General features: G+C 42.7%; 1 protein-coding gene across 2 annotated transcripts in view; it reads right to left on the reverse strand.

Annotated features, from left to right (window-relative positions):
• Bmpr1a (bone morphogenetic protein receptor type 1A) overlaps nucleotides 1-27,292 on the reverse strand; it is a 117,177-nt gene extending 89,885 nt beyond the window's left edge. Inside the window, exon 1 of one of the 2 annotated variants that reach the window (XM_036199825.1) lies at nucleotides 27,100-27,292. The gene's annotated coding sequence lies outside the window, so the exon portion shown is untranslated. Of the gene's footprint in view, nucleotides 1-26,477; nucleotides 26,808-27,099 lie in introns of those variants that run through there. The other variant, XM_036199826.1, reaches the window with a different exon arrangement.
• Between the last annotated feature and the right edge of the window lie 332 nt (nucleotides 27,293-27,624).

Raw genomic sequence — 27,624 nt, forward strand, 5'->3', positions numbered from 1 at the left:
AGGGAGGGAGGGAGGGAGGGAGGGAATATGAGGGGTGGGGAGAGAAGGAAAGAAAGAGGAAGGAGAGCCTTCTGTCTTACACATTTAGTTCACTTTACCAGCTGCTATAGTGTGCTTGTAACACCTTCGGGCAGAACAAGAATCATTCCTATCTCAAGTATAAAGCAGCTGCATGCAAAGCACTTACCAAAATACCTTATATGTGTAACTCACTTGATAAACACTGAGTAGCACTAATGACAGGGCTGCACTAGACATTTCTCTTATCAGACTTTATTTAACTCTCATGAGAGCTCAGTGGGCTGGGTCACTGTTTTTACAGATGGAAAAACTCAGGTTAAGGTTATATAACCATTAAGCAACAGAATTCCAAACATTTGACCTCCACTGGCCTTAACTTTTTTCATTTGTGTATTCAACTCCAAAAACCAGGCTGGCCTCCAACTCACAGAGATCTGCCTGGCTCTGCCTCCCAAGTGCTGGGATTAAAGGCGTGCGCCACCACTGCCCGGCTCTCTTGTATTTTTACTTGAAGTTTTAAAAAAATCTTTGACTACATTATTTATGTATTCATTATGACTGTGTGCGTAAGTACCATGGTGTGCTTGTGGAAGTGAAAGGACTTGTTGGATGGAGTCTGTTCTCTCCTTCCACCATGTGGGTCCTACAAATTGAATTCAGGTCACCAGCCTTGATGACAAGTGATTTTTACCCATTATGCAATATTGTTGGCTCTATTTTGTTATTTTTTGGAAAGTAGCAAGGAAACTTCAAAAGCAGAGTGACAGTGAGATCAGGCTACCTGAGTGAGAAAGTATTCAAAGGTCTCTCTCTCTCTCCCTTTATTTTCTCAAACAGTGTCTCTCAGCTGGCCTGAGCCTCCATGTTCAGCTACATTAGATGAACAGTAAGCCCCAGGTGCCCATCCCCCCGTGTCTGTACTGCCATATCCACCCCCATGTACTGAATGCTGGGACTGCATGACCACTGGCCAGGCTTTCCTGGGGTCCTCACACCCATGCAGCAGGCATTTGGCCCAAAGAACCAGCTCCTAGCTCCCTACTGCCACCACCCCGCAAAACATTTTTAGTATTTTAGCAGCTAACAATTGATTTCTGAATAATGGACTTGAAAACTTCTTCAGTTTTGTTAGAAGCAAAACAAATAAATAATTTTTTTTTCATTAAAAGCAAACCAAAGACTAGGATCACATAGCTTTCTTTTTCTTTTTCTTTTTTTTTTTCCCTTTGTTTTTTGAGACAGGGTTTCTCTGTGTAGCTTTGTGCCTTTCCTGGAACTTACTCTGTAGCATAACTTTCTTAATATTAACACCAACATCTGGAATTGCCATTTTAAGGATTCCTTTTTCTTTTTCTTTTCTTTTTTTCCTCTTTTTGTGCATTGGTATTTTGCCTGCATGTATGCTTGTGTGAGGGTGCCAAACTGGAACTGGGATTACAGACAACTGTGAGCTGCCATGTGGGTGCTGAGAACTGAACTCAGGAGCTCTGGAAGAGCAGCCAGTGCTCTTAACTGCTGAGCCATCTCTCCAGATCCAATCAATTTGAAGATTCTTGAGTTTTGCTTCATTTTTGGAAACATAAAGTTCACATAACAAAAATCCGATCTGATAACTGTAAGTATCTATAAAAATAATCACTAGTAATTAATTTCAAACATTTTCACCACCACTCCAGTGCTGAGGATGTTCTCAATGCTGTGAAGGTGATGCTCTGATTGGTTAATAAATAAAGTGCTGATTGGCCAGTAGCCAGGCAGGAAGCATAGACAAGACAAAAAGAAAGAAGAGAATTCTGGGAAGTGGAAGGCTGAGGAAGGGAGATGCTGCCAGCCACCACCATTAGATGTTAAGATACTGGTAAACCACAAGCTACATGGCAACTTATAGATTAACAGAAATGGGTTGATTTAAGATAGAAGAACTAGACAACAAGAAGCCTGCCACAGTCCTACAGTTTGTAAGCAATATAAGTCTCTGTGTGTTTACTCGGTAGGGTCTGAGCGGCTGCAGGACTGGCGGGTAAGAGAGATTTGTCCTGACTGTGGGCCAGGCAGGACTGGAGAAAACTTCAGCTACACCCCCCCTCCCCCAATCGAAACAAAACTCTTTATAGTCCTACTCATCTGCCCACTTAACCCCGTAAGGTATTTTTTCTTTTCCTGATTTGCCTTTTCCTAACATTTTGTATTAATAAATTCATACAATATGTGGTCTTTTGTGAACAACTTAATTCACTTTGCTTTGCTTTTCTTGCAGGTAAGTGGCTTAGGCAATCTAGGCTAGCTCTGAACTTCTTTTGAAACTGATGAAGACTTTGAACTTCTGGTCACCCTGCCTCCACCTCTCCAGTACTGGGATGACTGGCATGCACTTCCAAACTGGTTAACTGGGGCCAGAGTGGAATGCACAGTGCATGCTGGGCAAGCGCTCTGCCAGGTGAACTACATTCCTAGCCCCTGCACAGTGTTTTCAAAGTTAAATCACTACTTGCCAGGTGTGCACATCTTTAGTCTCAGCACTTGGGAGGCAGGGACAGGGAGATCTCTGTGAGTTTGAGGCCAGCCTGGTCGACAGAGAGAGTTCTAGAACAGACTAGGCTACACAGAGAAACCTTGTCCTAAAAAACCCAAAAAGAGGGCTGGATGGCTCAGAGGTTAAGAGCACCAACTGCTATTCCAGAGGTCCTGAGTTCAATTCCCAGCAACCACATGGTGGCTCACAACCATCTGTAGTGATATCTGGAGCCCTCTTCTGTATACATAATAAATAAATCTTTAAAAAAAAAAAAAACAGAAAGAAAGGGGAAAAGGAAGGGAAGGGAAAAAAAGGAAAGGAAGAGAAGGAAGGGAAAAAGGGAGGAAGTTAATTAGTTAGCTAGTTAGTTAGTTAGTTGCTACTGTTTCCAAAGCAGCTGCAATATCTTACACTCTCAAATCATTGTCCAAAAATTCCCATTTCCCCAACTAGTCACTAGTACTTAACATCTTCCAAATTATAGAGATCCTAGTAGGCAAGAAATTATTGTTTTGATCTGAACTTCTCTAATGAGTGAAATTTTCAGACCTGACTGATCATTTGTACATCTTTTGGAGACTTAATCAGAAAAATCTGTCTATTTTTAAAAATTGGGTTGTTTTGAAGGCAAATTATTAATCAGTGTTCTTTATGTATTCTGGATGTTAAGTTCCTCACCATATACATAATACACAAATATTTTTCTCATTCTGTGGTTTGTCTATACAGTCTCTTGATAGTGGTGTAGCAAGTTCTAATTTTGAAATAATCCACTTTCTTTCTACTTTTTAATGTTGCTGATGCTGTTATCTAAGGAACCACACTGCCTCATTAAAAACTACAAAGATTTCTACCTGTGCTTTTCTTCTAGGAATTTTTATGGCTTAGTTCTTAAGTCATTTTGAGTTCATTTTTCCACATGGTATATAGTAGAAGTCTATCTTTATTTTTGTGTTATTGGATGTCCTACTGTCCCAACTTTGTTCTCTTAGTGTCTTTAGCCAGCTTTTTCACCTTGAAGTTTTTCTAAAAGAGGGCAAAATGTACCCAGATAAGAGCAGGAAATGGGAAAAAGACATGTTCCATTCTTCCACATAATAGGAAAGGTGATGGTGGACAGGAACACAGGGAAGGAGAAACTGCTTGAGAGACTGGTTAAAATGAAGAAAATGAAGTAAGATTTTAGAAGGTGCACATATCAATTTTTAAAAGCAGAAATTAATTTATTTAAAAGTATTACGATGTGGGGTAGGGAATGTAGCTCAGGACAGTACATGGCCTGCCTTGCATGTGAAAAATGCTGGCTTCAATCCCCAATACCACAGGGGTAGGGGGGCCTGTTAGCTTTAGTCCCTGGTGGTAGCATATATTTATAATTCCAGCCCTTGGAAACTGTGAGACTTCTACACATTTGAAGTCACCCTAGGCTACATATGATATTGCTTCAATGAGGACAAAAGACTGTTTTAGAGAAAGCTGTTTTTTAAAATTCCTTTTTAGATTTACTCATTTTTATTTTACATGTATAATTGCTTTGCCTGCATGTATGTATGTATACCACATGCATGTGGGTGCTGGGAACCAAACCCGGGTCCTCTAGAACAATCAGAACCCTTTAAGTGTGAGTCAATTCTCCAGCACCAGAAGAGCTATTTTAATTGCCTATTAAACACCCAAGTGAAATCTAAGTCTGCATTTCCAAGGTTCAGGTTATAGATTCAAGTATAAGCATTACCAAATAGAAAGAATGGACAGTTTCAAAGTCATGAAGTCATATAAATTTCCAGGAAACCAGTGCAGAGGTTTAAGGGTCTACTGTCCTGAAGGCTCAGTGTGAAAATAGCACTTCTAGGGGGAAACGCTTAGTGAGTCAAACCAGTCCAACATGAGAAAGGCTGCTTTCTCAAGGGCTGTCTGGTAGGGTGCTAGGAGCCAAACCCTGATTCAGGTAGGCTCATGAGCAAAGAGGAAGAGGAATACTTCAAGTACAGGCTGCAGACAGTACTCTGGTTATTGTCCAGCCCACTCAAGAAACCTGTTTTCTTCCATACATATACACATACCAACAACAACAAAACTACAGGGATTTCTTTAGGGATGGGGTCACAAGAAAAAAAAGAATAAGCAACAATGAGCAGAGAAAATAGAATCCCAAGAATTGTTTTACGTTTGCCTTGTTATTGTTATTTGTGTTTTTGTTTGTTGAGCAAATGATCAAGTTTTATTCTTGGCAGACCAGAAAGAGGAAGTGCAAACTACACCCTCCAAAGTAGAGGGCAGACAGAGCTAAAGTCAAGTAGCAATAGCCAAAAGAACTGCTTTTAGGGCGAGAGATAAATACGTTGGTAAGTATGCTGGTGTTCAGATAAGAACTGTCCTACAAGCATGAGGGAAGGTATAAGGTTGAAGCTCAGTGGAGTTCCACGTATTGCTAAAATCAAATGTGGTTCACTCCACACCACACGGTAGAGAACAGAGATGATAATAGGATCAATGAGTTCTAGATTCCAGGGAGACAGGGATCTGTTAGTACTAGAAGGCAAGAGTCAAAAAGTACCATGTCCTGGAGGACCTTAGGATGACTGTTGCTTACAATAAGATATGGTTTTACTCAATTACTGAGCAACCCTCAATGAGCAATCACAAGATTAAGAGCTGCCAGCTTGGGTCGTGCTGGGATCAAAGGGCTTCAGCAGTTCGTGTTCCTGGAGTTGCGTCCATGCCAATAGATACCCACATGCTCCAGAAGAGAATTTGACAATGCTGCTGCCATTGTTGCTGGTATAACAGTGGCGACCACTGCTATTACTGTTTCAGGGATTGCCATTTCATAATTGGTTACTACAACTAGCACAGTGGAGACCCTGGCAGCAAAAGTAGCTACCACAGTTAATTAATCTTTCATTCTTTTGGGCATGTCAAATTGAAATCAATAGTTATATACATTTCAATTGGCTTTGAAAGCTATAAATTTACAAACACAAGTTCCACTTGCTCTCAGGCTACCATCTTACAAGGACTCCAATTTGCAGTAAAACTCATTAAGGAAGGGAATGGCTCAGTTGCCTTTAACCTACCGGCTATGGGTGGATTAAGACCTCTGTTGGTCTTTTCTGTGTCGAACACACAGATTGCAAGCCCAGCGTCATTTAGAGATCTTTGGCAACAGTCAACTCTGCAGCTCTCACACAACTGAGCCTGTATGATAATGAGTATTCAGAGACGGGTAATGCCTGTGTGGCCTGGACAGGTGTCTCCACGACAGGTAAGGTGACCTGCTAACGTCCCATGCAACCTAAGTCAGAAGCTCATTTTTTAGTAAAAAGGGGGGGATGACCTGTAGGTCCCTGGCCCCCATTTTGGGTAACTGATGCCTTGCTTGCTGACCTTGACCTTGATATCCTCCCTAGGCTAATTCCTTGCGAGATTCCACCCTCCTGAATGCTTAAGGGAAGCTCCTTGTCTGTGAATCCAGCATATTGGGCATTAACTTCTTAGATGCAAGACTGTAAAACATCAGGAGCGGGGGTGGGGATTTAGCTCAATGGTAGCAAGGCCCGGGGTTCGATCCTCAGCTTAAAAAAAAAAAATCAGAAGCGAACTTCTGCCATCCGGGGGTTCCCCCATTGTGCTGTAAGTCTGTATTTAAGACCTCCTCCCTCCTTCAACAAATGACATTAAAAAAGAAAAGAAGAAGAAGAAGAGGGGGTCAAGGACATGATGGGGAAACCCACAGAGACAGCTGACCAGTGCTAGTTGGAGCTCACTGACTCTAGACTGACAGCTCAGGAACCTACATGGGACTGAACTAGGCCCTGCTGAACATGGGTGACAGCTATGTGACTTGATCTGTTTGTGGGGTCCCTGGCAGCAGGACCAGGACTTATCCCAGATGCATGAACTGGCTTTTTGGAGCCCATTCCCTGTGGTGGGACACCTTGCTCAGCCTTGATACAATGGGGAGGGGCTAGGCTCTCCTTCAACTTGGTATGCCAGACTTTGTTGACTACCATGGGAGGCCTTACCCACTCTGAGGAGTGGATGGGGGTAGAGTGGGAGGGAGGTGAGGAGGCGGGAGAAGGGGAGGGAGGGGGAACTGGGGTTGGTATGTAAAATGGAAAAAATTTTAATAAACATATTTAATAAAAAAAAGTACCATGTCCAAAAATGAAATTATTGAAGAGATTACAACTAAGTAATAAATAAAGGACCTTAGGGATGAGTATGGGTGGCTGAGATAAGGCACAAGACCCTAGAGAAGGACAACAAATTCAAAGGCCACAGAAGTGGTGGAAGAAGCACCTACCTGGATGTCAACACCAGGAGAAATTGGAAAATAGTAGTATCAGCACCAGAGACAGGAACATACAAGACGCATTCTTCAAAGGATGAGAGGGCAGTAAGGCAAAGGTCGATGGAGAACTATAAGGAGCAGTAACGACTGGTGGTAATATCTGATATAGACTAAGATGTGTTGAAATAAGAGCGAGGTCTCAGGGTGCAGGAAAGCAAGGCCAACAGGACCATCACTTTAAAGATGTGTTGAAATGAGAGCGAGGTCTCAGGGTGCAGGAAAGCAAGGCCAACAGGACCATCACTTTAAAGCCTAAAGGAGACAAGTGCAGCTGCAGAGATCACTAATCAAAGACCATGGACTCAGGGGTTCTCTGAACCTGGACTGGAAAGGCGCGCGCGCGCACACACACACACACACACACACACACACACACACACACACCACCTTCACTTTCATTAGTCTCTAACTTTTAAGTGTTTTATTTACTTAGTTGTAAGAGCTGGAAAGATACACAGTACTATTTTTCAATGATGTATTTTTACTCTCAGGTGCTCTTAACCACTGAGCACTCTCCAGCCCCCAATACACAATAGTATTAAACAGAGCTGTGACTTTGTAACCAAAGAAATCAGATAATCTCAACCAATGACACTGCTACAGATAACTCAGTTTTACTTGTAACCATTACTACTAAAAAACAAAGACAGCTGTAAATCCTGCCACTGGGTTATTTAATGAGCTACAGAAAGAGTATCAGCTACATAGATTGATCAGTTGGTAATGTATTTGCCACAAAAGCATGAGGACCTGAGGACATTTTGCTAGTATCCACATAAAGTGGTGACATATGTAATCCTAGCTCTAGGAAAGATAGGAGGATCTCCAGAACTTACTCATCAGCTAGTCTTGTTAGTGGGCTCCAGATTCAATGAAAGACTATCTCAAAATAAAGTGGAGAAAGAAAGAAGACAGCTAACACTGACCTCTGGCCTGCACACACAGGCGCATACATACAAACATGTAACCCCACATGCAGCCCCCTAATAACGTATCATTCCATGTAAAAAATAAAAGCCATTATTTTCAGAGCTACGTTATTCCACAGTTCTTAAAGTAATACACTTGGCTGTCTTTTATCATCCCATATGGAGACAGCAGCCTGAGAAGTGGGTGCAGGGAGCCTCCGACAGTGCACAGCTCACTAGAGTACTGAGAAAGGGACCAAAGGGTTCCAGGAGGTGGAGGGTGGCAGAAACACTGGCAACAGAACCTCTGAGCTGTGAGGGAGTGAAGCTCAGAGTACAGTTAAACAAACGAGGGAGGAGGACAGACACAGCAGCACAGGCCCAATGGTAATCTCAGCACCACAGATCAAGGCAGCTTCAAGGCCAGAAGGGACTACAGAGCCAAGGTATCAAAAGAGAAAAGAAAAAGAGAATGAGGGGCTGGAGAGATGGTTCAGAGGTTAAGAGCACTGACTGTTCTTCAAGAGGACCAGGGTTCAATTCCCTGCACTCATGTAGCAGCTAACAATTGTTTGTAACTCCAAGATCTAACACCCTCACACAAACATACAAGCAGGCAAAACAAATGGATATGCATTTTCATTAGTAGGGAGAAAATGTAGGATTCTTCATTAGGGTTTCTATTGCTGAGATGAAACACCATGACCAAAACAACCTGGGAAGAAAAGGGTTTATTTCACTTATTCTTTCATGTCACAGTTCATTATCAAAGGAATCAAGGTAGGAACTCAGAGTAGGAACCCGGAAGCAGGAGCTGATGCAGAGGACATGCAGAGGACCCACAATGGGCTGGGTCCTCTCCCAGACATCATTAATTAAGAAAAAGCCCTACAAGTTTGCATACAGCCCAATCTTATGGAGGCATTTTCTCAATTGGAGTTCCCTCCTCTCAGATGACTCTAGCTTATGTCAAGTTAACATAAGACTAGCCAGCACAAATACCTAAAACAGTAATTACCAAAGAGAAGTAAACTGAGAAAAAGGAAAATTAAGGAGCCTAAAGGGAAAGTTGACTTTTTATGTACTGACAGAATTCTGTGTTAACTATTAAGTACATGCTACATTTTAAGAAATTTGTTTTTATAATTTTTTGGATTTTTGTTTTCCAAGATAAGGTTTCTCGGTGTAACCCTGCAGTCCTGGACTTGTTTTGTAGACTAGGGTAGACTTGAACTCAGAGATCCACCTACCTCTGCCTCCTAAGTGCTGAGATTAAAGGCATAAACTAGCATATCTAGGATAGGATTATTTTTTTCAATTTATGTATAAGTAGTATATGCATCATGTGTGCAGGTAGCCTTGGAGATAAGAAAGCAGCATCAGATCCCCTGGGGCTCAAGTTAAAGGTAGTTTTTAAGCCACCTGATTTGGGTGCTGGGGAATATTCCAGTTTTCTGGAAGAGCAGCACTTAACTCTCTAGTCCCATGTTACATTTTTTTTTAAACCTAGTTTTAGAGGATTCCTCTTTCCATTCTTCCCAGGATATTTTTTGGTATTCTCCTAGCAAGGCAGTAGGATCTACAGCCTCCAGATTCCAGGCAACTCGGTGATACATACCCTCTGATTATACACTTCTTTAAAACTGATTTGTACAGCAGAGTTCAACGTGCATCAGATGGGAGTTTGGGCTCTCTGGGTGGGTTCAGAAAGCAACCAGAGTTCTGTTTGCCACTAACCCTTCAAAACAAAGGATCTGTTCTGTAGAGGTAAGCAGGAAACTGGAAGCTCTATCTTCCAGAGCTCTCTCACCATTCAAAACATGTCTGTGATGGGAAACTGCCCAGTAGGCCAAAGATCAGCAGACACATGTAGCAAATATAGCAACTGTTTAAAGTCTCAAATTGGCTACTGCTGGTCTATAAGAAACCTCTTCTTCACCATATTCATAGTCTACTCACCTAATTAGTAGTTTCTCAGTTGACCATCTTGACTTTTCTTAGATAGATCATATGCCTAGCAAAGCATATTGGTAAATTCTATATACTCTTGACAGTTTCCTCTAAAAAAAAAAAAAAAAAAAGACAGACAGACACACAGACACACACACACACACACACACACACATTTGAAACAAAGATTTATCTTTACATTATGTGTATGTGTCCCTGTCAGTACCCATGGAGGCCAGAGGGGTCAGATCCCTATGGAGCTTGAGTTACAGGTGATTTTAAGTCTCCTGACATGCAGGGAATAAATCAGTAAGTGCTACTAACCACTAAGCAATCTCTTAAGCCTCATGCTTTTTTCTTTAGCTTCTAATATTCCAATAGCTAAAGCCTCTATTATTAACAATGGCATAAAAGATTCACTCAGTAGAGGCTAATACTCATAACTACTTTTTTCATCAACTAAACTGGTCTTCCTTGTTAATACAGTATAAATGATACTATAGATTTCTGAATGTAAAATTACCCTTCAATCCCTGGATTGGCTTTATTCTACAGATTTAACACACCTGTTTCTGATCACTCACTCAAGAACACACTTAACTGTCTTTAACTAGTCTATAACTAGCTTCTCTTTTATTTTTTTTCCTTAAATTTGTATAATGTAAATGTCGTGAATTATTTTTGAAGTCTCATTAAAAAAAAAAACAAAACAAAAGAACAAAAACATCTGCCCTCAAAAAGAGTGTGTCTCACAACCTTTTCTACCTCTTCCTAGTGACCTAAAGTTTTCCATGCCTTCTTACAACCCAGTCTTGGCCCAAGGTCCAAGATCATCCTGGGATCCTAAAAGGGGGAAAGCAGTACACAACAGCATCACATGTCAGTACCACTGAAGAGTTCCTGATGTACAATTTCATAAAATATTGATTTGGCACTGATGATACAAGCAGGAAATCTAAATTTAATCCCTAAAAGTCGTTATTTTTAGGAAAAAAATCTGCATGCCTCCTCTGAAATGAAAGCAAATGTAAAGATAAATTATACATTTAAAGGTAAGAATTAACTTATCATAGTTACTGATATGAATATACTATATTTCAGACATACTTTCCTTTTAGAAACATGTGCCTTGCTATTCCTGTGACAGAACCCATGAGTAAAGAATGCACAACTGTGCAGTAGATGTTGGGAACTGTTCTTCCAGCTAGAGGCTCCAGGTCTTCACCACCACTTGGGTTTTACCCGCCTTAGTTTGAGTTCTGCCTTCCCACATTTCATTCTATTCTAATCTATACTGAAAAAAGTCGGATTTGAAACAGTTCAATATGTTTTAAATCCTAAAAGTTACAATGTTCACAAAGAACAAGAATATAAAGAAGGACCCATGCGGGCAGGATTTGCTAAAGGAGAAGGAGGCAGGAGGATCACGAGTTCAAGGCCAGCATGGGCTCCGCATTTTGCAGGGTAGTGGTGGTGGCCCATGCCTTTAATCCCAGCACTGAGATGCAGAGGCATGAGTTCAAGGCCAGTCTGGTACAGACTGAGTTCCAGGACAGCCAGCCATGGCACTTACACAGGAAAACCTTGTGTTGAAGGGAAAAAAGAATTATAGGGAGAACATAACCGCATAGCTAACCCTCCCTCATATCTTCAAAACTTTGTATTTAGACACCATCCCTTACTTTGACGTTTCTTTCATTTTAGGTTCAGGCACCAAGAAAAGCTTACTCAAAATCTTAAGTTATGGTAGCAACATTAGGTAATGATTTCAACTTAAAGTATCTATATTGGTATTTACAGATGTTATATTTTAGTATTATGCATAAGAAATATTAATTTTTTTCTCCTTAATTTTTTTCAGCTCTGTAGACCAGGCTGGCCTCAAACTCACAGATTGCCAGCCTCACGAGTGCTGGGTTAAAGACATGGCCCACCACTGCTCAGCTCAGATTTGCTTTTAAAATTAACTTTTTCATGGAAACCTACTGTTGCAGAAACTTCCTAACATAACATACAGATATATAAATTGTATTTAAAATGGAGTCAGTTATCATATAATGGGGGAGATAATGTCCCAACTAGACATCATATGCTACCAAATAAAACTCCCAGGACTAAGAGGAATGGGTTACATCTTTTTGAATTGTTGGCTAAAGGGGTCCCATGGATCACCCCACACACACTTTACAGGATATTGCCAATACTATGAGTTACTCTCCACAACTTGACAGTAAGATCCTATTGCTGAAAACACAACATACTTAAGTCATCAAACATGGAGAAACAGAGCTAGTGCTCAACTGGAAGCTTCAGTCCTGCTGCCTAGTGTTCAGAGTACTCAAATACTCCACATGCTACTACAGGAGAAAATTAATCAATTGTCTCACCCACCAGTTACAAATCCCACATCTGTCTCAAAATACAGACACACACTGGTACAACAGCAGCACAAATGCTATTTGAGTAACCAACTAACTACCTTTGGATTGGATTTAAGCCTAATCCATGGGACTAGAACCCATACCTGACACTGACCAAGAACCTCAGACTGGATAGGTCATAGACTCTAGGGGAAAACCTACTACAATCGTTTTGCTAAATGATCACACCAATTAAAGGATGCCTAATGATGTTTTGCTATATACATAGATCAGTGCACTGCTGAACCCTCACCAGAGAAGCTTCTTTTTGCACTAACACAGAGACTCACAACCGAACAACATAAAGAGAGTGAGACTTTGAAGCACTCAGCTCTAAATGGCTCTGTATCTCACATACACACATACACACACATACACACATACACACATACACACATACACACATACACACACACACACACACACACACACACACACACACACACACTACCCCCAATGCTCAGGAATCTGTGCAGAAGAGAAGACAGAATGATTTAAGAGTCAGAGAAGTGGACAACTCCAAGGAAACAGCATTTTCAGAACAACAGAACTGATGCTCATAAGAACTCAAAAACAGGGGCTAAATAGATGGCTCAGAGATTAGGAGCACTGGCTGCTCTTCCAGAGGTCCTGAGTTCAATTCCCAGCAACCACATGGTGGCTCACAACCATCTGTATGGGATCTGATCCCCTCTTTTGGTGTGCAGGCAGACACACAGACAGAGCACTGTATACATAACAAATAAATAAATCTTCTTTAAAAAGTTTAAAATAATAAAAAATAAAATAAAATAAAAGAACTCAAAGACTGCAGCAGCAAGCACAAGACTTGCACAGGTTCAAACCAGATAAAATCCCAGCATGGAGAGGGGAGTAGGCACAGAGTCTTCCCTAACTAAGAAGCTATTTGCAATTGATAGCGGCTAGGAGAGGAAAAAGTCTGTTATCTGCAGTGGAGTGACACTGGGTACGTGCTTAGGAACAGTTGGCCAACACATAACAACCCCCTTTTTGTTGTTGTTCTTTGCTTGCTTTAGGGGTTTTTTCTAGTTTTTCCGAGACAGGATTTCTGTGTAGCTTTGGTGCCTGTCCTGGATCTCGCTCTGTAGACCAGGCTGGCCTTGACCTCACAGAGATCTGCCTGGTTCTGCCTCCTGAGTGCTGGGATTAAAGGTGGGCTCCACCACTGGCGGGCAGCTTTGGGGTTTTTGTGGGTGATTTTTTTAAATTTATTTTTGTTTTATGTTCATTGGTGTTTTGACTGCATGTATGTCTGTGTGAGGGTTTTGGGTCTCCTGGGACTCAAGTTACAAACAGGTGTGAGCTGCCATGTGGGTGCTGGGAATTGAACCCGGGGCCTCTGCAAGAGCAGTCAGTGCTCTTAACCTCTGAGCCATCTCTCCAGTCCATTGTGGGTGATTTTTTTTTTTTTTTTTAATCATTTGTCTTTTAAAAGAAAAAAACGGGAAGGGGAATCTGGGACTTAGGGTAAGGAGAATATAACAAAAATATATTGTATGAAAAATTTTAAAAATAAATAAAACTTTAGGAGATGAAGACATGGCTCAGCATTCTCTTGCCAAGGACCTGTATTCAAGTGCCAGCATCCACACTGGGCAGCTCACAACTGCATGTAACTCCAGGACAGGGGGATTTGAGACCTATGGCCTCCACAGGCACCTATACTCATGTGGGCACACTAACACAAGCATACACATAATTAAAAATAGTAATAAATTTCTTTTAAAAATTTAAGAAACTTGAAGTTACTTTCCTGACAAATATTCACCTTCACTAACATTTCTCAAGCTTCTACATAAAGGCAGCCCACGTGCTCCATCTTGCCCTCCCAGGGACCCTCTGAGGACTGTCACTGTTCTTACTGTAAGACTTAAGAGTTTTAACTCTTGGGCTGAAGGCAATAAACCTGGTAAGCAGAGTATAAAGTACACAGCACAATAAACATAAATGACTAAACATGGAGGCTCAGAGGTTATACTGGCTGCTTTCCTAAAGGACCTGGGTTCAATTCTCAACATCCATACAGCACATCACAATGGTCAAGTAAGTCCAGCTCCAGGAGATCTGACACTTTCTTCTGGACTCTGGTCACCAGGCATACACATGGTACACAGACATACATTCATGCAAAACAACCATAGCCATAAAATATTAACTAAAACATATAAATAAGCCAAATCTTTTTAAATTTATTTTAGTGTCTGAGTATCCAGATTAATGAAAAGTTACTGAAATCATTATCAAGATTAATTGATTTGTATATTTTATTTTGTTTTTTATTTTTTATTTTTTGTTTGTTTGGTTTTGAGACAGAGTTTCTCTGTGTTGCCCTGGCTGCCCTGGAACTCACTTTGTAGACCAGGCTTGTGCTGTACTCACAGAGATCTACCTACCTCTGCCTCCAGAGTGCTGAGATTAAAGGCATACACTACCACACCTAGCAGATTGGGGTGGGGGGTGGGGAGACAGAGTTTCTCTGTGGAGCCCTTTCTGGCTGTCCTGTAACTTGATCTGTAGACCAGGCTGGCCTTGACCTCAGAGATCCACCTGCCTCTGCCTCCCAAGTGCTAGTATTAAATCAACCAGGGTAGGGCATGGTGGTACCATCCTTTAATCCCAGCACTCAGGAGGCAGAGGCAGGCAGATCTCTGTGAGTTTTAGGCCAGCCAAAGCTACACACTGAGATCCTGTCAATCAATCAATCAATCAATCAATCAAGCAAGCAAGCAAGCCAGCCAGCCAGCCAGCCATGGATGAGAGTCCATGCTTGTAACCCCAGGCACTCCAGAGGCTGAAGATTGAGACCATCTTGGGCTACGTTTTCAATTTGAGAACAGCTTGAACTACACAGCAAGACCCTATCTCAAAAAGAGAGAGAGAGAGAGAGAGAGAGAGAGAGAGAGAGAGAGAAGAAAAAAGGAAATTAGTAACTTCTTTGTGTAAAAATTACACTCAAGGGTCAGTAAGACAGTCCATGAGTAAAGCCCTTACTCTGCAGGCCTGGCACCTGGAGTTCAGTCCCTGGGACCCATGTGGTGCAAGGAACTTATCAAGTTCTTCAAGCTGGCCTGATCTTCACATATACACACATACATGTACACACAAAATGAATAAAAAAGGAATTTAGAATAGCTAACTTAGCAAAGCGTGGTGACTTAAATGCCTGCAGTACTCAGGGGGCAGAGGCAGGCAGATCTCTGTGAGTTCAAGACCAGTATGGTCCACACAGCAAGATCCAGGCTTAAAAGAGGGTGGGTGGGGGTGACTAGAGAGATGGTTCAGTGGTTAAAAGCATTTGTTGTTCTTCAGGGGACTAAGATTCAATTCCCAGCACCCACATGGCAGGTCACAAGGGTCAGTAACTCCAGTGCCGGGGATGATGCCCTCTTCTGGCCTCTGTGAGCAGCGTACACACATGGCACAGACATAAATTCAGACAAATACACACAAAATAAAAATAAAATCTAAAAGAAATTTAACTCACATGATGACTTATCACTCTTCCTCAATGTTATGCCCAGAAGAACATGGACAAACCACTTACTCTTTCATGCAAACTGATAAAGATGCTATGAAAATAACTTTAAGAAGAACAAAGACAGCCGGGCGGTGGTGGCGCACGCCTTTGATCCCAGCACTCAGGAGGCAGAGCCAGGTGGATCTCTGTGAGTTCGAGGCCAGCCTGGGCTACAGAGCGAGTTCCAGGAAAGGTACAAAACTACACAGAGAAACCCTGTCTCAAAAAGAAGGAGGAGGAGGAGGAGGAGGAGGAGAAGAACAACAACAACAACAACAACAAAGACTTAACACAGAGTCAAGTTATTATGCCACTCCATTTTTAAAAATAGCATTACATGAGGGCTGGAGAGATGGTTCAGCAGTTAAGAGCACTGGCTGTTCTTCCAGAGCACCTAAGTTCAATTACCAGCACCCACATGGCAGCTCAAAACTGTCTATAACTCCAATTCCATGGGACCTGGCACGCTCACACAAATATATATGCAGGCAAAACACCAATGCACATAAATAAAAATTTAAATTAAAAATTTAAAAAAAGCATTACAGCTGCAGGAATATAGGAAGGGGTAGGAGAAGTATGTAGAGAAGTACATCTAATATTATATTCAACCTCATTAAATCTTTAGTTTTGGAGAATAGGTTTTAGAAAATTCAGTTTAAAGCAATTTTACTCATGCTTAAAGTGTGTGTGTGTGTGTGTGTGTGTGTGTGTGTGTGTGTGTAAAATAATACTAGTTTTAAGTATTTTTTTAGAGAAACTTCACTTTGCTTATCTTTACCCAGATACTGGGGTAGGGGTGAATCTAGCCATTACTGAACAGGAAAAGATTTTCCTCTACCTCTTTAGGTTCAACAACTAGAGCCTACGAATTAAACTCTCTCTCTCTCACACACACACACACACACACACACACACACACACACACACACACCGTCATAAGAATTTAGAGCAATCAATCTATCTTACCAAGAAAGCCCAAGAGATAGAAAGAGCATAAAACCAAGTAACTTCATAAGTGGTGATTCAGAGACAGACACAGCACTGTCTATTTATGTGTGGTGACAAACACTTTAGTAAGACTCAATCTTTCCTGGTTTCAAAATTCCAAAAGCTTGAAGAGCTTTGTGACAACTCAAGTCCCCCAGGGGCTTTAAGAGCTTATGACAAGTGAGTTCTTTTGGAAAGCTCTGCTTCAGGCAAGTAAGGAATTTGGGACAAAATTCCACTTGCAAATGCCTTCAGGTCAAAATGATTTTTATGACACAGAAGCATGCTCTGGACCCTGGTGCTTAACAGACACAAGTGTGTGCACTTTCTCTGTACAAGGTATTCATTTGCACTGTCAGCAATACCAAGAAGCTTATGACAAATTCAGAGCGTAAGCGAATTCTTAGAACAGCAAAGGATTTTTGTAGCAGGAGTAACTTTTTCAGCTGGCAGATTAGAAAAGTAAAATAGACTGATACTTGCCCTGGGGAAGAAGACACACAAACACTATTAGCTTAGATATAAGTTGTGAAGCTCTGACAGGGCAAACAGGTACTTTCTATGAAGTTTGTGCATCTTCTCTTAGAGTAGCTGCATTTGTAAGAATTTATCCTGAGCTGGAGAGATGGCTTAGAGGTTAAGAGCACCGACTGCTCTTCCAGAGGTCCTGAGTTCAATTCCCAACACCCACATGGTGGCTCACAACCACCTGTAATGGGATCTGGTGCCCTATACATATAAAAAAAATAAAAAAAGAATTTATCCTACAAAATTGTTTCAGAGTAAGACAGCACTATTTACAACACAAGAGAAAAAAAACTGGAAATAATCTATTAATGGTAGTTACCACTAATAGATAGGGGACTGGGACTGGTAATGGTGAACATCTACATGTAATCACATCACTCAGGACACTGAGACTGGAGGATAGCTACTTGGTTCAAGACCAATAAAGACCAGTCACAGTTATATAGCAAGACCCTGTCTCAAAAGCGAATAAAACTCAAGTGTATCCATAAAATGGAATACTAATTATATTAAAAGACTGAAAATTAAAATATATTGACATAAAATTATTGCTCACATATAGTCAATGAAAACAAAAGTTTTTTTTTTTTTTTTTAAGTGGCCTATTTTGGGCTAGGGAAGGAAAAGTATAGGAGAAATGAAGACAATGGAAAAGAAAGATTACACTAATCCCTAGGCCTGTATCAGTGGTAATGGGAGGTAACATTACAGAATATTCGCAATACATAACTCTACTTTTAAGCATTTCTGCTAACAGGAAAAAAAGGAGTAATAAAAAAAAAAAAAAAAACCAGGTGCAATAAATAGCATACACCTGTACTCTTGGCATTCAAGGAAGCTGAGCCAAGATGACTGTTGAGTTCAGAGTTCAAGACAACTGTGAGCAACAAAGGGAGCCTGCCAAGAAATAAACAAAACAAAACAAAAAAACCCACTAATAATTTTTTTAGCTCAATGTATCCAAAATAGTATTTCAATATGTAATCAGTATTTTGAAAGCACAAGGTATTTTACATTTTTGCACTATTACAATGGCTGCTGTGTAATTTAATTTACACACCATGACATAATTCAGACAAGCCACATTTCAAATGCCTAATATCCACATGCAGTAGGAGTACTGCAGTGATCAATACAGATCTGAAGACTTAGAATGTAAATCCAGAAAGGTCAAGTTAGGCTAACAACAAGGTAGTAAGTAGGAAGTGAACACGACAGGAAACGCAGGCTGGACCAGAGAAAGGTAGTCTCAGGTGACTTAGATTTTATATGGTAAACTAATAAGAAACAAACAAACAAGCAAATTTAACAAACACAAATGATGAGAACTATTTTGGTAATATGTAAGTACTCCTTTTCTTTTCTTTTGTTTTCTCTTCTCTTCTCTTTTCTTTTCTGAGACAGGGTTTCTCTCTGTGTAGCCCTGGTTGTCCTGGAACTTTGTAGACCAGACTGGCCTCAAACTCAAGAGATCTGTCTGCTTCTGCCTCCCCAGTGCTGGGCTTAAAGGTGTACACTGACCTTGAGGACACACCACCATGTGGCCACATTGCCTTTTTTACTTGAAAACTAAAGGGGGTTTTCTGGAAAAAGTCAGGAATCCAGCAATGCCACCAGGGCCCAAAGCACAATATGACCTATAATATCAGCAACTAACTGCTTGCTCTGTACTGAAATCGTGGAACATTTTCTTCCTTTTTTTTTAAACTACGCTTATTTATTTGAGAGGGCAGCACACACTCGTGGAGGTAAGAGGACAACTTGTAGGAGTGGGTTCTCTCCCTCCAGCACAGATACCTGGCATAGAAATCAGGTTCGCCTCAGGATGAACCCTCTTCCTTTCTCTGCAGTAGGAAAAAGAGCTGAAAGGCCATATGTTCTCTTTCACTTTCGAGCTGAGGAACCAACAGATCCCAGTAGTTTTGTGTGCTATCCAAGACTGCACAGCTACTTTGCAGTAGAACAGTACTAGACATTTCCCATCAAACTGGAAGCCCAAAGTCGTCACTCCCATTGCTTTTTTGGGTAGTTTTTCAGTTTCTAAATTATCCATACTGGATATATTGCTCTCATAATTTTAAAAAAGCAAACATGTTTGCTTTTAAAACAAACATCCTCTCTCTCACTCTACATGCCACATTCAGAACACTTGTGTTCTAAACAGCCAGGGTTCCCTGTCACACTCTATTGTAAGGTCCCTGAACCCCTCTTCCCTTCCCCGCTCCAGCCCCAAGTGTATCTCAACCTAACTACAGTTAGACAACTGCTTTATGTCAGCCTTCTCTACTCAGGCCTTAAGTAGCTATTGTGTGGGCTCTTTGCGGAATATACCAGGAGACCCTGGGAAGAAGTCCACAGCATAACCATGAAACTGCTCCAAAACTATTTTGTGTGTTTTTCTTCAGATTCTAAAAAAATGACCTTTAGAAGACTAAGAACCAAAGTGGATTTAGCCTTATCTAGCCAGTTACCTTTTGTTCAGTGGAAACAACCGCTTGCCCATCCCACATGGTTCTAGAAAGACGACCACGGTGCTGTTTAAAAGCTCAGTGTTCCAGTGGGTATGGAAGGAAGGCCTAGACACCAGACCAGTGACACTCCATCCTTCGTGTACATGCATAAGCAACTCTGCAGAAGACAGTTATACAACTAGAAAAGGTTTCCTTGCCCTCCCCTGAATCCACAACAGTCAGGTCCAGGTAAGCCTGGACTAGTTACCAGTGACCCTCCTCTGCCAGATAAATGCCTTGGCCAAACAATGAACACCAAACTGTGAGGACAGAAGATATGTGAAGACATGTGAAGAGACATGTGAAGAGAAGACAGAACCCCAATTCTACCACTAGATCCAGTCACACTTATTTCCAGGTGTTTGTTTGAATATGGTGGGGCCTTTCTTCTCTTAAAGATAATATATATCGGGCTTGTCAAACTGCAAACAAGTCACTTTTGAGAAGCACTCAGTCAATCCTGCTGCTAAATATACAATCTACATGACAATAATCACTCAGATTGTCTTCCTCCAGCCCAAACCTCTGTGAAATTCCAGCTCCATATACACAACTGCCAAAAACATCTTTAAAAAAAAAAAAATGGGGGCCAGGCGATGGTGGTGCAAACCTTTAATCCCAGCACACAGGAGGCAGAGGCAGGCAGATCTCTGTGAGTTTCATTGGGCCAGCCTGGTCTACAGAGCAAGTGGGATCCTGGACAGGCTCCAAAACTACACAGAGAAACCCTGTCTGGAAAAGAAAAAAAAACAAATGGTGCTAGAGATTGAACCCAAGGCTTCATACCTACACAAGTAACCTCTGAGCTGCAGCCTGGGCCCCAGAAACCCTATTTGGTTGTTTAAGGGATGTTTTAAACTCCCTAGATTTAAAAAAAAAATACACTACTTGGGGCCAGTGAGGTGGCTCAGTGGGTAAATGCACTTGCCACCAAGCCGGCCCAATGGAGATCAATGCCCAGAAACCACATGGTAGCAAGAACTGGGGCCATGGCACATGTGAATCCACACAGGCACACAAACATCAATCAATCAATCAATACAAAAAATACACTATTTTTTTCCACAGACGCATCTTTCCTCCACATTTTTTCATCTCAGTCATCAATTCAAATCAACTCTGCTTCCCCAGCTAGAAACCTGGGCGTCAGTCTTAACCAAACCCCACCCTTTCTCATCTGAACCTCATTAACCAAGTCTTGCCATAATTTTCTTCCTCTGTCTTCTCCTCTATGGGCCAGGTCATTAAAACATACTTGCAAGATCCAGGGTCTTCGGGTTTTTCTTCAGACTGATTCTTCAGTGAGTAATTACTCTCCCAAAAGGCAAAGCTAATGTCTTCTCCCTACACCTGGCATAGCCCAGCCCCTCAAATCACATTAGAGCCAGGGGGAATGGAGTCCCACTTCTTAGACACCACCAGCACTGCAAGTCTACCCCATAAGAAAACAAGGTTCACAGGCAGCATAACAGCAATAAAGTCCACAACTGCAGAGAAAGCAAGAAGACACTCAAAAAGAACTGCAATGTGTACTCAATTTCTATTCATCAGTTCTATATTTAACTGCCTAGATGAACCTGATTTAGGGATCCACTAAGTCCAAGCTGAGATGACTTCCACTGCCTATCAATTTCCTTAAACCCCTAGATAATGGTCTTTAAAAAAAAAAAAAAAAAAATGGGGTTGGGGATTTAGCTCAGTGGTAGAGCGCTTGCCTAGCAAGCACAAGGCCCTGGGTTTGGTCCTCAGCTAAAAAAAAAAAAAAAAAAAAATTCCCCAAGATCTCTTGGCATATGGGTGTCGGGATTGTCCTCAAATTCACAATTCTTCCACCTGAGCCTCCAGTGTACTGTGATTTTAAGCACAGGCCTAACTTACTTTCTCTCTCTCTCTCTCTCCCCCCCCTCCCTCCCTCCCTTCCTCTCTCTCTCCTTCCTTCCTTCCTTTCTTCCTTTCTTCCTTCCTTCCTTCATTTTGATGTTTTTGAGGCAGGGTTTCAGTGTGTAGCCCTGGCTGTCCTGGAACTCATTCTGTAAACCAGGCTGGCCTCAAACTCACAGAAATCTTCCTGCCTCTGTCTCTGCCTCCTGAGTGCTGGGAATAAAGGTGTGCACCACCACAGCCAGGTCCCCAACTTTATTTTTTTTTAAGGACTGGGAGTCCGGTGGCTTACACCTTTAATCCCAACATTTAGGAGGCAGAGGCAGGCAGATCTGTGAGTTCAAGGCCAGCCTGAGCTACAAAGAGAAACCCTGTCTTGAAAAATAATAATAATAAAATAATCAAAATACTGGTTGAAATAACTGACACACGTTAAAATAATCATTACATTTAAAAATCCAAGGACTTTTTTATATTTACTTGTTTTTGGTTTTTTAACAGAGTATCATGTAGTCCAGGCTGGTCCTGAACTTCAGATCCCCCTCTGCTTCCATCTTTTTTTTTTTTTTCCTTTTTTCTTTTTTGAGCTGAGGATCGAACCCAGGGCCTTGTGCTTGCTAGGCAAGTGCTCTACCACTGAGCTCACTCTCCAACCCCCATCTTGAAAATGTTGGGCTTTTAAGTGTGCACCACCACACCTGGCTTATAATTGACTTTGAAAAGCTAAGTACAAGCTGGGTATGATGACAGGCAGCTGGATTCCCAGCTACTGGCAGGAAGATTATTTATCCCAGGAATCTGGGTCCAGCCTGAGCAATACAAGACCCTGTCCCTTAACAAGAACAGAATTACAGTAGACTCTCCTTTACCATGGGATTCCACCAACCTCAGACTAAAAGAGAAGTATAATAGAAATTAAAGTGGAAGGAGGGGGACATGAAAACCAAATAAACTCCAAATAAAGTATTTCATTCCATCATGACATAGAATCCAGGCCTGGTACTGTTAACAGGGCCAAGAAACTGTGGGGCCTAGGGGAGAACTTACTACCACTATTTTGCTAATAGACATAGTACTAAAATGACTCCTAGTGACTTATTGCTCTACCCATAGATCAGTCCATCTCTCAATCCTCATGAGAGAAGTTTCTTGCAATAGACGGCAATTAACACAGAGCCCCTCAACTGGTCAATGTGCAGAGAATAAGAGACTGGAGTACTCAACATTAAATGCAACCAACATTATCACACCCCTCCAGGAAAGGTTCAAGGATCTTGTAAAAGGGGATGAACAGGAAGACTGAAGTAGTGGACAACTTCAAGGAAACAGAGTTTTCTGGACACTACAGGGCACTTGCACATAGAAACTCATGGTGGCTATGACAGCATGCACAAGACCTGTACAAACTCAAACCAGACAAAATCCCAGCATGGGTGAGGGGTGGGCATGAAATCCCACTGGTAGCTGAGGAGCTATTGGCATTGGATAGCTGCTAAGAGAGGGAGTCCATTTTCTTGAATGGTGTGATCCCTGGTAGGCTGACCATACTTCAGGGCAGTCCTGACTCCCAAGGGTAGCTGAGCAGCACAAACGGAATGATGAGTTTATTTATTTATTTATTTATTTATTCATTCATTCATTTATTTATTTATTTATTTTTAGATGTTTAGGCTGGGGCTGGAGAGATGGCTCAGAGGTTAAGAGGTTAACTGCTCTTCCAGAGGTCCTGAGTTCAATTCACAGCAACCACATGGTGGCTCACAACTATCTGTAATGAGATCTGGTGCCTTCTTCTGACCTGCAGTCATATATGCTGTATACATAATAAATAAATAAATCTTTAAAAAAAAAAGATGTTTAGCCTGGGCAGTGGTGGCGCACATCTTTGATCTTAATACTTGGGAGGCAGAGGCAGGCAGATCTGAGTTCAAGGTCAGCCTGGTCTACAAAGTGAGTTCCAAGACATACATAGAGAAACCCTGTCTAAAAAAACAACAAAAAATTTGTTTTAAAGAAGAAAATTCGACATTGGGTGGACAGGGAGATGAGGGTGGAGGATAGATCTGGGAGTCTGGGGGATGAATATGATCAAAACATACTGTATGAAATTCTTGAATTAATAAAAAACATTTTAATTCAAAAAATTATTTCTGGAAAACTCAAGAAATAAATTCCTGGAAAAGAAATATGAAACCCAGGGCTAAAGTGATGGATCAGCAAGTGAGAGCTCTTGCTGTTCTTACAGAGGACCAAAGTTTGCTTCCCACCGACTTTGGGTGGCTCACAAATTGCCTCCAGCTCCAGGGAACCAACACCCCCTTCTGACCTCCCTGGACACCGACATTCACAAACATAGATAAACCCACAGACATACATGCACACAACTAATTAGAAATAAAAACAAATCTTAAAAACTATGAAGCTCTAAAATTCACACAATTTTACACAAATAATTATTAAATAAATTGAAAAATCTTCTCCAGAAAAAAAAGATCTAGGCATAAATGGTCCGATATATAAGGCAGCCATTCAAGGGCAATAATCCCAGTCCAACCTGCTCCTGAAAAGAGAGCAAGAAGGAAAGCTACCCAATTCTGTAACTATTCTAATTCCAGTCCCTGCACAAACTAAGACTTGTATCAGAGTGGGCAGGAATACAAAGAAGAATCAGAGGCTCAGGAAGGAAAGCAGTAGCTACAGATGCTGGCTACAGACTAGATTCAGGAAGGACTGGGGAAGAGATTGGGAATGATCCATTAACAGGGATAGGTAGCATCATAAGGAAGAGCTCATCTGAACTAGACTACCAGGTACAGTTTTTGACATAAAGCAACCAGAAGGCTTCAACTTCAGAAGGCAAATCTGGATTTGAGAAACAATCAGAAAAATCTCAACAATAATTGATGGGAGGGCCAGCCAGGTGGCTCAGCAGGCACAGGTGCCTGACACCAACCAAGCCCGAGCACCTGAACTTCCAGGACACACATGGAAGGAAAAGTCTCACTCCTGCAAGCTGCCCTCTGACCTCCACAACTGTGCCACGGCAGCATGCACACAGGAATAAGTGTAGTAATTCCAAGGAACTATTTCTAAGAGTGAAGTGAAAAGTGAGACCTGGAGAACACTCAGAATAATCAGGAGAAAGGAGAATAATAGAGGCTGAAGGGGACAAAAAAGAATAAAGCTACCATGCCACAGAAGCCCCTTTTCACTTAATCTCTCTCCCTTCACAACTGTGTCAGGATGCAAAATAACATTTTTAGGAGGTCTTCCTAGATTCTCTTAGCAACACCAGCACCAGGTCAGGTCTCCCCACTTTAAGCTTTTATAATACCCTACACTTTAATTATCATCACAATTACACTTAATTACATAGAGCTCATCCTTCCATGTCTCCCCACTAGACTTTAAGCCCCATGAGTACAGATAGGTACACTATCTGTGGCTGCCCCCCACCCTCAGTGGGTCTGATGAAACGGTAATAGATGAGTGAACAGCGAGGATACTTTGTAAGAACGTGAAGCCAGCTGGGGATATAGCTCAGACGTGGAGGGCTTCCCTAGCAGACACTTGAGGCCTCACAACAGTGCTGAGATCTGATTCAGTTCCTTCCTGAATGTGAAATCCTGTCAATGAGGAGTTAAGTAGATGAATGGTCACCAGTGTCCACAGAGGAATAGTAAGCCTACTCCTGGCAATCTCTCCAGGAAGGATTATGGGTAACTGTATTTTAATTTTACTTCAATTTTGCTCTATTTTGCAATTTCTCTTTAACGGCCACGTATTACTTTTATAAGAAAAAAAAACTTCAAAATGTTAATGATTTGAAAAGAAAATACAACACAGCTCGAGAAGAGCAAAACTACAGAAAAGATTTTTGTAAACTGAAGGATCCTAAGTACTTAAAAAAAAAAAAAAAAAAAAAAACAGGGGTTGGGGATTTAGCTCAGTGGTAGAGAGCTTGCCTAGCAAGTGCAAGGCCCTGGGTTCATCCTCAGCTCAAAAAAAAAAAATACCATTCTAGTCTACTTAGCCAGTTCGAGGCCAGCCTGAGCTATATAATAGTGACACTGATCACAAAACAGCAACAAGAAACAAGACAACAGAGATCACGCTCCAATAGGGAAAGGAGATGATCCAGGCATTAACTAGTAAAGTGGTTCGGATCCCACAGAAGGAAAGCAGATCTGAGAAGGAATCCAAAGCAAAGAGCACCCGCTGGATACTTCACTCTTAAAGGGTGGGGAGAAATGAAGACAGTTGGCTTGAAAGGGCACCACCGAGAATGTGAGGGGGGGAGATACAAAACAGTGTCGGTTCAATTAAAAACGCATTCCAAATTTAAATCTGCCTTCCGTAAACTCTTGCGTTCCTACAGAAGTGTTCATATTTTAGCTTTGACCTTAAAAAGCTATGGTTAATTTTGGTTCAACATCCTTTTAGTTCAGCTGAGAACAATGATAAGCATTAAATTACCTTTTACTTTACCTCCAAGTTTAATTCCCCTCACGGGCCAACACAAGTCGTTTACAACTCAACACACACAGGATTTCATGCATAACTGGCAAATGCTCTTAAGTCTGCACAATTTGCTTTTGTAAGAGGGTCCCACTCTCGACTACGACGTCCCTGGGTCCAATCCCAGCTCACTTATCTAAGTTATTTAACCTCTGCGTCTCGGTTTCCTCCTCTAAAACAACAAAGAATACAATAACCAGGGTTATCTTAAAAAGTAAATGACGTGACACGAGTGCTAAGCCCGTATCGTGTCCTCAAAACAGTCTGTAAACAGTTTAAAGGAGAAAACCTGCAGCCCCTGAACCAAATGAAAAAGATCCACACCACGACGGAGTCTTTCTTACAAGTCACAAAACGCCGGGCACCAACACACAGCGTTTTGTTGTTGTTTTTTCTTCCCTGGAGCGTTTCTTTCTTTCTTTCTTTTTCTCTCTTTTCTTTGCCAAATCTTCCCGCTAGGAGTCTGGAAGGGGAGGGGGATGTACACGCAATCCAGCACAAAGTTTTCCGAAATCGAAGGGCAGAATCACAACAGACATGGCAGCGGAGGCCGCGCAGAACAACAGGTGAACCAACTCGCAGGGACCGAAGAAGAACCCCGACGCCTTCCCGCAGCCAAGTGGGACGAGCGGTTTAGTCCGGCCTCCATCCCCGCACCGAACATGTTTGTTCTGTTTTGGTTTTTTTTTTTTTCCCTAGCAAAGAGTCCCGAGACCCGGCCCCAGACTCCACCGCGCAGCTCCGCAGCGGGAGCAGAGCGCCGTTCCCATTTAAGGACTCCAGAAGCGTCCCCCGAGTGCTGGGAAAGCGAACAAAAGGGCGCGCGCGGGCGGGCTGGGCCGCGGGGCCGGGGTCTCCCGCAGGGCCCCGCTCAGGCGTGTCGCGGCCTCCCCCACGCGGCCACCGTCGCCCCAAACTTCGCCGGCCTCCCGCGGCGCACCCGCACTCCGCGACCCGCCAACTCACCGGGATCCCGAGAAACTCATCCTCCGGCGCTCGGCGCAGGCGGGCACAGACAGCCGCGGGGCGCCGGGGCCCGGCTCGGCCTCCGCCCTCGGCGCGCAGCGGCCCGGGCCCTGTCGCCCCTCGCGCGGCCGTGCGGTCGGTCCTCGTCTCGCGCGGGAGCTCCAACCTCCCCTCCCTCCCTCCGCCCTTCCCTCCGCCCTCCTCCTCCTCCTCCTCCTCCGCGCGGCCGGCAAGCAGATTCCAATCTCTGCCGCCTCAGCCGCGGAGGACGCGAGCTCGCCGAGGGGGGGGGGGGCAGGGGGAGGGGCGGCGCGTGGGGGAGGGGCGGGCGGGCGAGAGGCGCCGGCGCGCGCGCACTGGGAAGGGCCCCCGCCAGCTCTGCGCGCACCCGCCCCGGGGCGCCGGCCCCGCCCCGGACACGAACGGAGCCGAGGGCTCGGCGGAAGTGCCCGAAGGGCCCATGGAGCCCGGCGCCCCTCTGCCGGGAAGGAGGGCCGACCGCCGGCACGGGGGCGCCAGGTTGCC

This window comes from Onychomys torridus, chromosome 9, assembly GCF_903995425.1.
Source record: "Onychomys torridus chromosome 9, mOncTor1.1, whole genome shotgun sequence".
NCBI classification, from domain to species: Eukaryota; Metazoa; Chordata; class Mammalia; order Rodentia; family Cricetidae; genus Onychomys; species Onychomys torridus.